Source organism: Lissotriton vulgaris, chromosome 6 (genome assembly GCF_964263255.1).
Source record: "Lissotriton vulgaris chromosome 6, aLisVul1.2, whole genome shotgun sequence".
Lineage (NCBI taxonomy): Eukaryota > Metazoa > Chordata > Amphibia > Caudata > Salamandridae > Lissotriton > Lissotriton vulgaris.
Genome location: NC_141694.1, coordinates 15,689,736 through 15,705,613, shown reverse-complemented (window position 1 = coordinate 15,705,613; position 15,878 = coordinate 15,689,736).

Sequence of the window (15,878 nt, the reverse complement as noted above, 5' to 3'; positions counted from 1 at the left end):
GATCGAACACTTTCTAAAAGTTCACATGCTGTCAAGTCATTGACATTAAGAAGGTCAGTTTCTTTTGGATTCTGTCTCAAATATATGGTTTCCTTACTTTTGGGTTTGACCTTGAAACATTTATGCAATTTGACTTTCCGGATAAATTTAAAGAGATCAATTCTCGTCTGGGTGTATTCCATGCGAACATTGGGACAGAAAGTTAATCCCAGTTTAAGGACAGATTCCTCACAAGGTGTTAACGTTCTATGAGACAAATTGACAATTGAAAGCTGGTCCTGTCGTTCTATCTTCTGGACCCTCTCTTTCTTCTCGTGATTCTCGGGGTTATGTTTGCCTTTGTTTTTGTGTTCCCCTTTCCCTTTCCAGCCAGCTCTCCTGGTTTGGCTTCGTCCTCCGGGGGTTTGTTCTTTCCTCCCGTTAGCCAGTTCAGCCTGATGATATTTAATTCCTGCTGAAAAGGGGTTTTCGCTGGTATCCCAGATGGTCCAGCTGTTTCATCTCCCTACGTCTCATATCCAGTGATTTCGGAATCAGATGTTTCAATTCTTTCTTCCGTTGTGGCCCCAGGCTTCAGGTTTTTCTTGGCCAGATCATTCCTTGTTTGATCATATTTTTTCGCAAAGGTTAACACCCTGCCCATTGCATAGTCTCTTTTGTCCCGGTCAAACTTTTCTTGCTTTCGTGTTTTGATTTTGAGCTCATATTTTTCCAATCTCTTCTTCATTGCTGTTCTTAAATGTTCTTGTTGGTCTTTGTCTGTGTTTTTCGACAGTTCCTCTTCCATGGCCTCAATTTCTTTTACCACTTTGTCCCGGTAGCTCCATGCAAACTGGATAAGGATTTCCAGCATTCCTTTGCACGAGAGTGCTATATGAGCTGCCCATGCCTCCAGCAGGAGGGCGTTGGGGTTTTCATATGCCGGAACAGTAAAGATTCTTAGTCCTCTCGGGACTCTTTGTACTTCGATGTAACCCTGTAGGGAGGTGCCTTCCCACCATTTTCGTAATTCCCTTTCGTACAGTTTTTCTAATTTTTGATATTGGGTCATGAGTGTGTTCATAATCTCCACATTGATCTTAGGGAGTGGTTGAGCGATATCAGGGTTTTTGTTTTTGAACATTCCGCCCGCCGCATCTCTGCGTTCCGCCATATTAAACATCTTGTAGTTTAAGGTGGGTCAAACGTGGTATCCCGGTCCCGGGATTCCACCCCTCCTTGTTTGTCATGATGTTTTTGCCGCCCCTCGCCTTGCCGCTCACAGTTACGGGTACTTTACAAGGAAAGATGCATGCAGACTCACCGCAAATTCGTCGCGGTATGCCGCTCTTCCTTGTTCCCTGCTTTTCGTTTCCCTGCAATTGAATGCCGAAATCGTTTTTCTTCCGTTTTGATCGTTAATGTGGCGGCGGTGCACTCGCTCAAATTATCTTTGCTCCAAAGTCCACCAGTATCGCGAGTCACTCTGCTGGCGGGTGCTGCCACGCGTTGGTGTACCGCGTCTTAAATAATAGCTCCACAGCTCTCTTCACAATCAATTTTACAAAAAAAACATTTAGACACTTATTTACTCATTTTTTCTTCCATCAACCTTTAGATATACATATATAAGAAATATTATTTTTCAGAAAGACAGACATTCACTGGATGATGTCATCAGTGATGTCATTTGAGATGTCATCAGTGATGTCATGAGTGATGTCACTGACCATGTCATGAGTGATGTACTAAGTGATGTCATCAGCAGTGCATTGCGGGCGCGCGAGTTATAGTTAGCTGAACTAACTATAACAGAGGAATTTCAATGGTTTTGTATGAGTGAAATCTCCAGCTAACTATAACATGTGTGAAACCTATGGCTTTTTCAGTGAATTTGCAAGGTTTTTTAAATGCTAATTCTTAACTAAAACGTGGTTGAAACCTATGGTTTTTTCAGTAAATTTCAAAGGTTTAGTAAAGGATAATTTTTAAATATATAAATTATTACATTTCTTTCTTTTTATACTAATTTCTTACATTTTTATTAAAAATATTAATATTTATTTTATTTTTTCAATTATATTTCATATTCTTAATGTAAAATAATAACAAAACTAAATCCCAAATTTTTGTTTTATATAATTCTTTTTTCATATTTTTTGGGGTAATCGCAACATACGCGTACAGTGATCGCACCACACTTTGTACGGCAAATGGTCCTCTGCGCGTAGCCGCGCACTCGTTACAGATACGCTTTGACCTTGCGCATTGCATCAACGCTTCTGCGTGACGTCATATACGGCGCCCCGTAAGCGTACGCCGCAAAAGTTTCTAATTGTTCAAAAACATATGTATTTAATGTACATATTAAGGGAAGACAGTATCTAGGACAATCATGAAAATAGTTTTTCTTTAACTTTTAATAAGCGATTATTACTTTTAAAAGCAATTACGCAATTCGCAAGAGCACCGTAAGAGCACTGTAAGCGTACGCAAAGTCATGTGACCATAAAAGGAGAGTTTTGATTGGTTCATAATACTTCCTATTCCAACTGTTGAAAGACCCCTCTCATTTTGATCATCCTACTTGGACTTTGCCAGGAAAAACATCTATTCTGTGGAGCTGTAGTCTTTTACAACCAAACTCTACAATGGCTGCTCTTTTAGAGACTTCATCAGTACATTCCTCTAAGGAAGATTTTGTTACTGAGCCACCTCAGAAAAAGAGAAAATAAGCTTTCATTTAGAAGTTTTCTTCATTTCCGGAGGGACAGATAAAGGTGAATGCACCGAAAGTAACGTGCAAGATCTGTGAGGTTACACTTTCCAGGGCTGACCCCACTAAAAAGTACTCTTTCGGGACATCCTCAATGGTTCGCCATGTCAAAAATGTGCATACAAATAATTATGGAAGGATGGCAACACAAAGGTTCCAGGAAAACCCTTAACCTGCAGTTTCTTCTACCTCAACTGCGCCACTTTCTCCGAGCAGTCCGCATCCTATTATTGTGCCTCAGTTTGCAGACCTTACAATTCATTGTAAATTTTGCAGAGAACTCCTTTGTTACGGTAAGCAGTCTATTCACCTCATTGTGAAGAGCAAAGAAGAGCCCCGTTGCCCAAAACAATAATATTTGTTTTTCTTTTTTCTTCCTGTTCCACAGTTTTTTTGTTTCCAGTTTAATTTTTTTGGTTTAAAAAAAATCAACTAAAAACTTGCTGAAAAAATAAAAAAAATTAGAAAACTTAAAAGAAAAAAAAACACTTCTTTTCTGAACTACCTCCACTGGCTTAAAAAAGAAAGAACTATATTTCTATATTAGTGTGTAAAACTTTGTCAGAATGAATGTGTAGTGCATAAATGAACGAATGAATTAGTAGTGTATGGTGAATGTGAAAGTGCAAAACTGTAAGAGAGTGCTACAGCATAAATGTATAAGGTGTTTACCTATACTATACGATACTGTAGCACCTCCAAAGCACTTCAATGTAACACATCCATATAAATATGTTAGAAGTCTATACTTCAATTTGCACAGCTATTGAAACTGCCTGGATGAACTTTTATGTGTTAGGAGCGAATTCACAACACCCTTGTACCTCTTTTACACATCTTTTCCGTCACTTTTGTGATGCAGCGGTGTTGCAAAAGATGTACCATAGTACCTGATATTTACAATGTGATGCATATGAAGAGATCAAAAAGTATTGGGAGGAACCCTTTTTAGGAAAAGGAAATGGGTTTGTATTCAACAAAAACAAGAGTCCCTTTTCCTCGTTTTATAAGGAAAAAATCTGGAAAGAATATGCAAGGTGCATCACATTTTAAAGCCCTGCACCAGAAAGAGACTTTCCTGCACAGAGACGGGGGGGGGGGGGAGGGAGTGGAGGTGTTCTAGCATAGGGACGCCTCCTAAAAGTGACTGAGTGAAATCTATAATATTTCATTCAGTCACTTTTAGTCCTATGCTACGTCAAAACCCGGCACCTGCTTGAAACAGGTGTAAGGTTTGACACAGCTTTGTGAGCATAGAACCCAAAGAGCATTGCTGGAGCTGCGTTTAAGCATGGGCGAATTTTGCGAATCTGGCGTTCGCAAATTTGCGTATTTGCGAACTCGCAATCCGCAAAATCCGGCAATTCTCGCGAATTTGCAGATTTTTTTATTTTTTTTGTGTTCGCAAGGGTTTCTGCCAGTTCGCGAGGGTTTTGTACCAGTTCGCAATTGCGAACTTACTTGCCGGCTCGCAACGGCCGCGACTATGTTGTTTGTACGTCTGGTTCATCATCACAGGTTCCCAGCACCCTCTGTTTCACCACTGCCACCCTCTGTTTCACCACTGCCACCCTCTGGTACATCAATGCCACCCTCCGGTTCATCATCACTGTAGATTTTGGGGGGGAAAAGCAAGCACACCTGCCCTGCTTCAACTGACATGAATTAATTTGGGGGTGATTTATTAATGTGTCACTGTTTTAAAATTCCAGTCTGGCACCTGCTTCCTTATCTGTAATTTGCTTTCTGTTGCAGTGCAATTTTTTTTTTCAGGACCTTTGTGGCCTACTTGTAGCTATTCTATGAGCCTGCTGTGAGGGTCAGAGCAGGGTCATACAATTGTTGCAACTAGCAACTGAACTCTGGAGGGGCCCCAGTCAGGAAGCACTACAGGGATGGGTTACTAACCTCATGCGCGCTAGCGGAATTCCTCTCGTACGCTGAGATTTTTCAAAACGCATGTTACGTGACGAGCTGGGCTCGTCATCAGCGTGCGAGGAGGCTACGCCATGACGAGCCCAGCTCGTCATCAGCGTGGAAGGGGCTAATGATGAGTTTGAACTTTTGCACCTGCTGAGTGCTTTCAGATTTGCAAAACTCGTTTTTCTGCAATTTCGTGGGATTCGCGGGGCCCGAACGTGCGCGAGATCAAATTCGGAAGCCGCGAATTTGTGCGAATATGCGATTTGTTTTTTTGCGGCGTGTTAGTTCGCAAGGTTTTGTGCGTTTTAGCGAGCCGCTTGTAGCACAACGGCACGAAGTTACCCTCACAGTCGTTCACGGGCGCGGCCATCTTGTTGCATGACGTATTTCCGTTTCTGGGCGCAATGTGTAATCTCGCAAAGTGTGCGGCTCGCTAGTACAGTTTTGCGTGTGTTCGCGAGGAAAATCTCGTGCGAACTTACCCACGCGGTCGTGAACGGGCGCTGCCATCTTGTTTCTCATTCATTGCTATGGTTCTGGGCATGCTTTTTCTATCCTCTCTGAATCTCTGCTATCCTTTGCTTGTTTGAAGTGTTTTTGATCTATTTTACTTATTATCTATCCCTCTATTTTTCTAGCTCTATATTTTTGTGTTTTCTGCTACTTTTGGTTAATTTTAAACTACTTTTTTAAACTCTTTTCTTTTCTTCTTCCCTATTCTATTTTCTTTAATATTTAGCTTCCTTTCTGGCCAGACCATGGTAAAGGGAGCCGGGAAGCATCCCGAGAAGGGGAAGGGTCCCGCACCCCGTGCCCGGCTCCCGTGTGGGCGTTTGAGGGGGGAGCAGGTCGCACCCCGGGAGATCTTTAGCCCGGAGGAGGTGGCCGCACTAGTTTATTATGTTCAGCGCCGCCTCCCCAGGACCATCATGGCAGGCGGCAAGATCGCTCCCGGGTACGGGATCCAGTAGCGCCGGAAGCGGTGGGACAAGGTGTGCCGGGCCATGTACCAACACTCTCGGGTCCGGCGCACCTACAACCAGGCCACCCACCGTTGAACGGATCTCCTGGACCGGGAACGCGATCTGCTCGACCTGCTCGGCCTTGAGATCCCCGGGCTTGGTGAGTAGTAGTAGCTATTTCTTTACTACTCTGTTTTCTCCTGCTCTATGTGTTATTATATTGCAAATTTTTGTTTTTTACCAAGAGCATTAATGCTGCTGATTACATTGTAGGTAAATTATATTTCAAAATGTTCTGTGCATTTCAGATGCACTGCTCTCCTTCTCAGTAGCGTTGCTACTATGCCTATTTGTTTTCGATTTTGTGTTCATTTCATTGGCCTGTGAAATTATGTATGAGTGTAGTTTAAAGAACTGCGTAATGCTAGACACGAAGGGTCAGATTTTTAATTACCGGCGCATCCCTGCAAAGTAGCAGGGATGCGCCAGTAATTGTGCGCCTCACCACCACCACCCATGGTGCGCCGTATTTACAATGCGGCGCACCATGGGCCCAAAACGTCACCAAAGCGTTATGCATCTGTGCCGTAAAGGCGGCGCATTGCTGGAGTTGCGTCGCAACGATGGCGCAGCTCCATCAATGCTCTGGGGTACCCTATCTCCCCAATGCTGCGTCAAGCCGTATGTCTGCTTCAAGCAGGCGCAGCGTTTGAGTCACGCATCATTGTCCTCAAAGTGACTGATTGAAATCTTGTAGATTTCCCTCAGCCACTTTTAGGATGCGTTCCTGCGCAGGAACGCCCTCCCTTGCGCCGGAACGCCCCCTGATGGCGCAGGGCTTTACAACATGATGCATCTCCCATATGCGTCACGTTGTTAATATACGCCGCACCATGGCGCCTCTTTTGTTCTGCCGCTGCGGCACAAAAGTCACGCAACAATGGAGCAAAAGAGCCGCAAGGGGCTTCTAAATCAGCCCCTACAGACTCAAGTCCAGTCCTTCCATGGCGATAAGAAGAAATAGTGGTGGTGGATTGATAGTTTGAGTATTTTAATGACTGGTTAATGTAGTAGGTAACTTTTTAGTGTTGTCGCTGATCTGCAATCACGATGGACTTTGTCTGTCACTTTGCGTGCTGCGGACTGCTGCCTGCCAGTCCTAGGCAAACCTTTTTAGTATTTTGTTTAGTGAGTTACATAAGAACTTTCCAAGTCGACGGTCTGCAAATCAAGCAATACTAATAACGTAGTAGACCACATGAGATCGGTCAATATATCCAGTGGAATAGTTGTCTATTTTCTATTTCGCCAAAATATTTTGTTATTGTTCTTTTGAAATGTTTGATTTGGTTGACAAATATCATCCATGTTTTCTGGTCTTTCTTTCTTTAATGTTGTACATCAGCTCCCCCCAGGGGCAAGAGGACACAGGAGGAGGAGGCTGCTGTTCAACAGGATGCAGGCCAGGATCGGGCAGGCGAGGGCACCTTTGCTGGCCCCGGTAAGTTTTAATTTTAATATAGAGTACCTATTATTTCCTAGCGTTCCTCATTCGATTTTTTCTAAATCGTCTTTGATCTTCTTGTAGACTGTATCTAAATTCTTATCCTGCCTCAACTATGACTCCCTGTGGTATTACTAGATTATTCTTATTAGTCTGTCTGTGTAGCTAACTTAAATTGCACATTTGGCAATTCCATTGGACTCCCATTCTAGTCAGCAATAGCTCTATGCACTGAGTGCAGTCCTCTGGGATTGTCCATATTGTCTTTTCAAGTCTTCTAAATGTTTATGCTTTGACAATTGCCAACAATAAAAAGGTGAATGACCATCAAGAAAGAATAGGATACTACTTTACTTTTGGTTTGGATAGGAGGACAATCCATTCTACTAGGACAAATCTGCATAAACAGAACTATGGACACTAAATAATGCATTGCTTAGCTTATCAATTATAATAGGCGCTGTTAGACTTTCCACATACCTCAGTGATAACAGACTTTGTAGTTGAACCCCCAATCTCCTTACTGACTAGATAGTGTGGCAGAGTCATTTAGCTCCCAAAGTTACCGATGATTGATCCCCAATGATGATTATCCAACGAAGGACAAGAGTACGGAGTCAGAGTCAAGAAGTGTCAGAGGCACGGACTCATGCTTGCAAAAATTGCAAAACCTTTAGCTCAGCCACTCTAGTCTGGAGGACCAAAAACCACAGAGTCTATTTAAGTTTAAAAGCTTCATTAAAAGTAAACACATTTATTAAAATCAAGTTTGTCATAAAACTAAACGTTTAACTGAAAATGGAAAAGTGCTTAGTGCTGACGATTAATTGAACACATTTCTTGTGGTCGAGCCGAGCTCTCACCTGGTTTGAACTTGATCTTGCTCGTGTTCTTAGAAGTCAAGCTTCTGTCTGGTAGGAGAAAAAGTTAAAAATAAAAAGCAAGCATTCATCAGTTGTGCCAAAAAGTGCAGCAAGACAACAGCCTTCCCTGGAAAAAGGGACATTTTTACTTTAGAGTAGACAGCCACAAATTATTACATTGTTTTCTGTTTTTTTAACATTTCTTTATTCCTAGACCAAATAATATATAGTAGTGAGTGGTGTATTCTAACATCCTTAAATGTACTTTGTAGGTGGAACATCTGGTGGCGGGGCCAGCGCGGAGGTGGTGGTGCTGGATGAGGGAAACACTTCTGGGGAGGATGCGGTGAAAGTGCTGGACGACACCAATGTGCCTGTGAGGGTTCACACGGTGGTGGCGGGCAGAGGTAAGCTATATATTCCTTACTTATTGGATTGAAGACTGCAGAGTGTGCTATCTGGTGCTCTGGGAGGGGGAGGGGGCGCACCAGCAAGTGCAAGGAGCCTGCGCCCGCTATCTGCACGGGTGTATTATAAATCAACCAGGTAGTAGCCTCCTCTAAATGTACTTCGACTTAGCTGTGAAGTCTTTGGCGAGAAGAATCCCAATCAGATCTGAGATGAACTTGATGGATGGGATGAACGAAAAGCGAAAGAAGGGTGTAAGTAAGTGTGGAAGGACGAGAAATTTAATGATGACTGGCAAAGAAGAATGATATGTGTTTGCTTGGTCCCCGAGGTGGCTGGGAAGGAAAGAATATGGTATGGTGCATGGCTGGGTGAATGATGATGCAAGGTTGGGTGGAAGGCGAACAGCCTGGGTGGGTGAAACAGAAACTGTATGTGTGCATATACTTTGAATGGATGGATGCCTGGATCATGGTACTATCTGACTCTTAGATAGCATATGTGTATCTAGAGAGAGTAGACGGTCACTGGATGAACTAAGTGTTACTTTGAAGAGCATGTAACACTGCACCCGCACATCCGTTCCACTGTAGGAAAGGCAAGGAAAAGAAGTTGTAATTCTTTCCAAATACTACCATGAATAGTAGCAGTAGTTTGTATTGCAACTGCAAGCCCAGCATATATCCGGTTATTACGGTGGACACTCCCTACCTCTCTTAATAAGTTTAGTTTAGTAGTAGTATGTCATTCATGTGTGGGTGTATCACTGTTCACTCAATAAAAAGCAAAGCACCTAAAGTCATCCCATATGTAATCAAATACATCCCATGTGAAGTGATAGATTATCATATTATTTAGCTTCTTCATTTTCCTTTTCTAGTACTCATTTGCACTGTAGGGTGAAAGTTAAATTAATTAAGCAGTAGCCCTTTCAACAGAGTATTCTCAGTGCCACCTGTAATAGAAAAGTAAGAGCTTCACCACCTGCATGTACTGGACCGGTACAGTAACGCAAGTCTGTCTCACTCATCATGGTGTGCGTCTGTTTTTCTCGGGTGCAAGTTCACTGCACTGGCATTATGCCGGCTTGCATAAGATAACGTACCAATTTTCCTAAACAAGAGAGAAGAAGAAGAATAAGACTGGTGTACTGTCATAGTCGACTGTAATGGAAGTCCATAGCGCTCGTAGAATTTGTTCCTTAAACTCCCACTAATGTTAGAGCAAGGATGAAGAAGTGGGAGGTTAGATAGATACTGGCCTCAATAGTTATGTACTGTGCTTTCAAGTTGCTAGTTGTACTGTGACACAACTTTATGCTCAATCATTTTGTGTTAATCTTAAGGAGCATTGGTTACAGACTATGTCTTTCTTTCTTCATATAGTTTCCCCTTCCAAATCAACAACACCAACAAGGAAGGAGCGGGCTCGAATGGCCCGGCAACGGAGGCTGGATGCCACTGTCGCTGAATATCGGCGGCTGGTGGCCCTGGAGGAGGAGGACACGCAGCCTACTGGTACAACATCCACTGGGACAGCTGCATCCTCCTCCGGGCCCCCACGGGCTGCTAGCCAGCGCAGTGCTCCAGCGGTACGTAGCCAGGCTACCAAAGCCAACCGCCACCGCCGAGCAGCAAAGACAGCAGCTGCCTCCCACAGGAGTTGCAAGGCACGCCAGCACAGCTTATGCCTCAGAGTGTCCTACCTGGAGCAGGAGGTCCTAACTTATAAGACCTTGGTGGAGGGCCTCCGCTCCGACCATGCCACCCTCCGCAAGGAGTATGATGCCCTGGCCTCTAAAGTGAACAGCAGCCTGCCGTAGTGTCCCTTGCCCCTTTTTTAGAGACTTTTGGGGGGTGGGAATTGGGAGTTGGGTTGTTTTGGGGACTTTTGGAGGACAATCGTTGGGGTTAGGGAGGGTCTTGCGGGAGATTATTTTGTTAGGGCTACACAAATATACTTTTTAAAACTTTATCTGAGCATACCTGTTTTTTACTGCTTTTGAGTCTGGTGGGTGGGGGTTTAACAGTAAGTTTGTTTTCCTGAAACTTAAGTCTGTGTCATTTTCTTCCTTTAAGTGTAAATGGCTAAATGTTTTCAACACTAAGTGCCTCTCACAGAGTATGTGAATTCAAGAGTCCTAGAACTTTAGTAGCACTACCGTCAATCTCTCGTCTCTCCTAATACTCCATTATACTACCTCCCACCAAACGCTTATCTTACCTGTAATTTGTGTTTGAAAGTAGGGCTAGGCCCAGGGCTGGCTCCACGGGAAATGGCGATTAAGGTTGGCAATCCTGGGCGGATGAAATGTCCTCATTGCGGCGGTACTAGTGGTGTGACACAGTGGCAGTTGCATGCCTATGGAAAAAAAGAAAATTAAACCTGGTTTGTCTCTTTACTGGAGCATTACAACGGTACGATAGAGAATATAGCAGGTGACTGTACACTAGAACAGTGCCACAATGTAGCCTAACAAATGGTAAAGTATTGAAAGTATAACTAGTACTTGCGTTGAATTTCTTTGACATTGGCTACTACTACAAGAAATAGTACTGAAGCTGAGTAAGTCTATAATATAGTACAACAAAAGAAGAGAGGTCTAGTCAGTCATAGGACTGCTAGGACTATGGAGCAAATGATGGGAGGGTTTTCACACAATCACTCAAGTTGAGTAGGAAGGCCCTCACACACCGACCTGGTCAGTGTCATGCTTCATCATCGGGCCCCACCGAAGAGACCGAGTGCCTCTTCGGTGTGCTACGACGCCAGAAAGACTGCGGAGCTGGTCGTGTGGGGAGGACGTGTTGTGAAGGAATAATGATTAAAAGTGCCTAAAAGGGTATCAAAATTTTTTTTTTAATGAGTGATCCCTAAGACACGGTAATGTGGTATATGTGTCTGAATTTACACGCCAAGGTTTAGGGTTTGGTTTAAATTCAGCTAAATACCACGTGGTTATATTAATCAGTCAACATGTTTCTGCCGTACTAGTGGTATAGATTCACCAAGGCATTCTTCAGGACTATACCCCGGCGGTATGGACACTCTAATAGTCCACCCTAACCTGGGGACGTGAAAGTGAAAAAAAGAAAAGTGAAAAAAGTGCTTAAAAATCAGAAGAGCAATTTGCTCATTCCAAAAAACCCCAAATTCAGGGATGTCTCAGCACCTGTGGAGAGAAAATATACAGACAAACATATATGGACATACATACAATTAGTATATGCTATGGTAAATCATCATAGTGCTCCAAAGATGGTGGCAAACAGTAGTGTGCACACAATAATCAATATTTTATGCACCATCCAAGTAGCCCTTGGGGATCTTGTAGCAATATACACTAGGAGGTGAAGTGCTAGAGGTGATTTAAAACTACTGTTTGTAGAGGGGTAAAAACACGGTATGCATTCTCCATGAGGAGGGATCAATTTGACCAAAAGGTCGGTGACCCCCCTTAGATGGTAAATATGGGTGGTATCTCACTTTAAAATAGGGCGCTACTAGCACCATGGGTCTCGGGAGGAGGATTGGAGCGCGCCTGGCACATCCTGAAAGGAGAAAGAGTTACATGACAATGCCACCAAAGTGTTCAGGTACTTAGCTTATGGCGATCGTAATAGTCGTCCTTCTGAAAACGAAGACTCACGCCCTCAGCGCTCTCAACCCGCTTCTTAACCTGCAAGATTCCTCTAGACCGGACCCCGACGATGGGGAGCGGGGCCGGCGAGAGCGTTTAAATGCGCTGTGTATTCAGTTTCACCGCGCGGTTCCGGGTGGGCGTGGCCCGCTCAGGACGAGGCTTGGAACGCACACGCCCATGTGGGCGGAGTGCGCATGGGTTCTCAGAGCGAGGCTTGAATGCTAGAGCCTATCGCTCGTATGTTCGCCGGTTCCTGCCGGATTAAATGTAATACTGGCAGGCTTTCGTCTTTACAGTGAGGAAAGGTGACACAGGATTAAGACCAAGCTCTACTTTCATTCCTCCTCCACACACAATACCAGCGGCCATAACTGCTTTTGAGCAAGCCGTTTTCAAAGATCTAGAAAATTGCCAGAACCCAAAAACATTTGGAAATTTCAGTACAGCTGAATTCCAAGCATTACATCAATTACAGAACGACACCTCCATAACTATAAAGCCTGCTGACAAGGGCGGAGGGATTGTTATCCAGAACACAAGCGACTACGAGAACACCTGCAAAGGTCTACTCGAGGATGTCAGAAACTACATTCCACTTACATCGGATCCAACTGCTGACCTCACGAAAAGAATCACCTCCATGGTAAAACAAGCGGAGGATCCAGGCCACCTATCCAAGAATGAGGCAGCATTTCTGAACAACACAAGTAGTACTATACCCTACTTCTATACTTTGCCTAAAATGCACAAGAATAGACTACCGCCACCTGGACGTCCCATCGTTTCAGGAATTGGTTCACTTTTAGAGCCCTTATCACAATTCTGTGATTACTATCTAAAGCCACTGGTACAGTCTACACCCACTTACCTGAAAGATACCAAAAGCCTGTTACGACTGCTAGCGGAGATCACATTCCAAGAAAACTCAATCACTCTTGTGACACTAGACGTGGAAAGTCTCTACACTAGTATCCCACAGGACGACACCATCGAGGTCCTCACTAAGGTACTTGATTCAACTGAGTGGCAGTACCAGACACCGAAAAAGTTTATCATTGATTGTGCTACCATAGCACTAAAAGAAAATTTCTTTTCATTCAAAGATCAACTGTACCTCCAATGCTCTGGGACATCCATGGGCAGTACTTTCGCGCCGAGCGTGGCCGGGCTGTATGTAGCTGACTTTGAAGCCAAACACATTCTTCCACCCAATGCAACCTTTTCTTCGTCAATGCTTCTGTGGAAGCGTTACATTGACGACATTCTGCTCATTTGGACTGGGAGTAATAGTGACCTGGATAATTTCCTGACATGGATTAATACCCTAGATCACAATCTGAGGTTTACTAACACCACGAGCAAAACAGATATTGTGTTCTTAGATGTGGTCATATCAATTAGTGGAACGACACTTACCACAAAAACCCATAACAAACCAACCGCAAAGAATAACCTCCTGGAATTCAGCAGCTTCCATCCTCGTCCTTTGAAGGAAAACCTCCCGTACGGACAATACCTTAGACTACGAAGGAACTGTAGTACTACCACAGACTTCAAAGATCAATCAGTCAACCTCATGGAAAAACTAAAAGATAGAGGCTACCCGTCATCTACCCTTAACAAGGGATTCAAAAGAGCCAAAAACCAACCAAGGGAGGTCCTCCTGGAAGAAAAAACCAAAAACACAGAACAGATCCCACTCACCTGTGTTACCACATATAGCAGCCTCTCAAACATTATGAAAAAAAGCATAAACAAACACTGGAACATTGTTAAAACATTGAAAAAAGATTGGGAAAAACCTCTCTTTTCTTTTAAAAAAGGACGCAGTTTGAGAGATGCACTGGTCCACACCCGCCCAAAAGAAAAACCACCAAACATAATACCGTCAGTGACGACATCTTGGGGCCTTCCTAAAATCACCGGGCACTACCCCTGCTCGGACTGTAGTGTGTGTCACCTAACACAGGCTACCAAAACATTGTCACTGGAAGAAGGAAAAGTGTGGACCCAACGTGAACACACTAACTGTAACTCAATAAACGTTATCTACCTCATCACCTGTCCTTGCCAGCTACGGTACGTAGGTATGACCACAAGAAAGGTAAAACAACGCATCTGCGAGCACTGGAGCAACATAAGGTGCAAAAAAGCAACAACTAAATTGAGTCGCCATTTTCTGGACAGCAATCACACTACCAATGATATGAGGTGGACCGTCATTGAAGCGATTGATGGCACAAGGAATGTACAAAACAGACTGTTCGAAAAGGAACAGCGTTGGGTATATCGTCTGGGGACCAATATCAATGGTCTTAATGACGATATCCCTTGGAACAGCGTCCTGTCATGAGAATAAATGTGGTCTAAATTAACCTACTCCCATCACTGCAAACAATCTTGTACACTCGTCTACCAAGACCATGCTTATGGATCGTTTATGACAAAAAAGAAACATCAAAGCCCTCTGATATGCACTGTTTTCCCTGATTGTTAATTATCTGTGCATTTACACAATCTATGCCTCATAATTATCTCCCCATCTATATCACAAGAATACTGTGATCATCCCACCACTTTTCCACAGCCAAAAGAGTTTGTGTATCTAAAATAACCCCGTGTTTATTGCCATCATTGTAGCAATGTAAACATAGCTCTGTTGCCACTGTAAAGACGAAAGCCTGCCAGTATTACATTTAATCCGGCAGGAACCGGCGAACATACGAGCGATAGGCTCTAGCATTCAAGCCTCGCTCTGAGAACCCATGCGCACTCCGCCCACATGGGCGTGTGCGTTCCAAGCCTCGTCCTGAGCGGGCCACGCCCACCCGGAACCGCGCGGTGAAACTGAATACACAGCGCATTTAAACGCTCTCGCCGGCCCCGTTCCCCATCGTCGGGGTCCGGTCTAGAGGAATCTTGCAGGTTAAGAAGCGGGTTGAGAGCGCTGAGGGCGTGAGTCTTCGTTTTCAGAAGGACGACTATTACGATCGCCATAAGCTAAGTACCTGAACACTTTGGTGGCATTGTCATGTAACTCTTTCTCCTTTCAGGATGTGCCAGGCGCGCTCCAATCCTCCTCCCGAGACCCATGGTGCTAGTAGCGCCCTATTTTAAAGTGAGATACCACCCATATTTACCATCTAAGGGGGGTCACCGACCTTTTGGTCAAATTGATCCCTCCTCATGGAGAATGCATACCGTGTTTTTACCCCTCTACAAACAGTAGTTTTAAATCACCTCTAGCACTTCACCTCCTAGTGTATATTGCTACAAGATCCCCAAGGGCTACTTGGATGGTGCATAAAATATTGATTATTGTGTGCACACTACTGTTTGCCACCATCTTTGGAGCACTATGATGATTTACCATAGCATATACTAATTGTATGTATGTCCATATATGTTTGTCTGTATATTTTCTCTCCACAGGTGCTGAGACATCCCTGAATTTGGGTTTTTTTGGAATGAGCAAATTGCTCTTCTGATTTTTAAGCACTTTTTTCACTTTTCTTTTTTTCACTTTCCCGTCCCCAGGTTAGGGTGGACTATTAGAGTGTCCATACCGCCGGGGTATAGTCCTGAAGAATGCCTTGGTGAATCTATACCACTAGTACGGCAGAAACATGTTGACTGATTAATATAACCACGTGGTATTTAGCTGAATTTAAACCAAACCCTAAACCTTGGCGTGTAAATTCAGACACATATACCACATTACCGTGTCTTAGGGATCACTCATTAAAAAAAAAATTTTGATACCCTTTTAGGCACTTTTAATCATTATTCCTTCACAACACGTCCTCCCCACACGACCAGC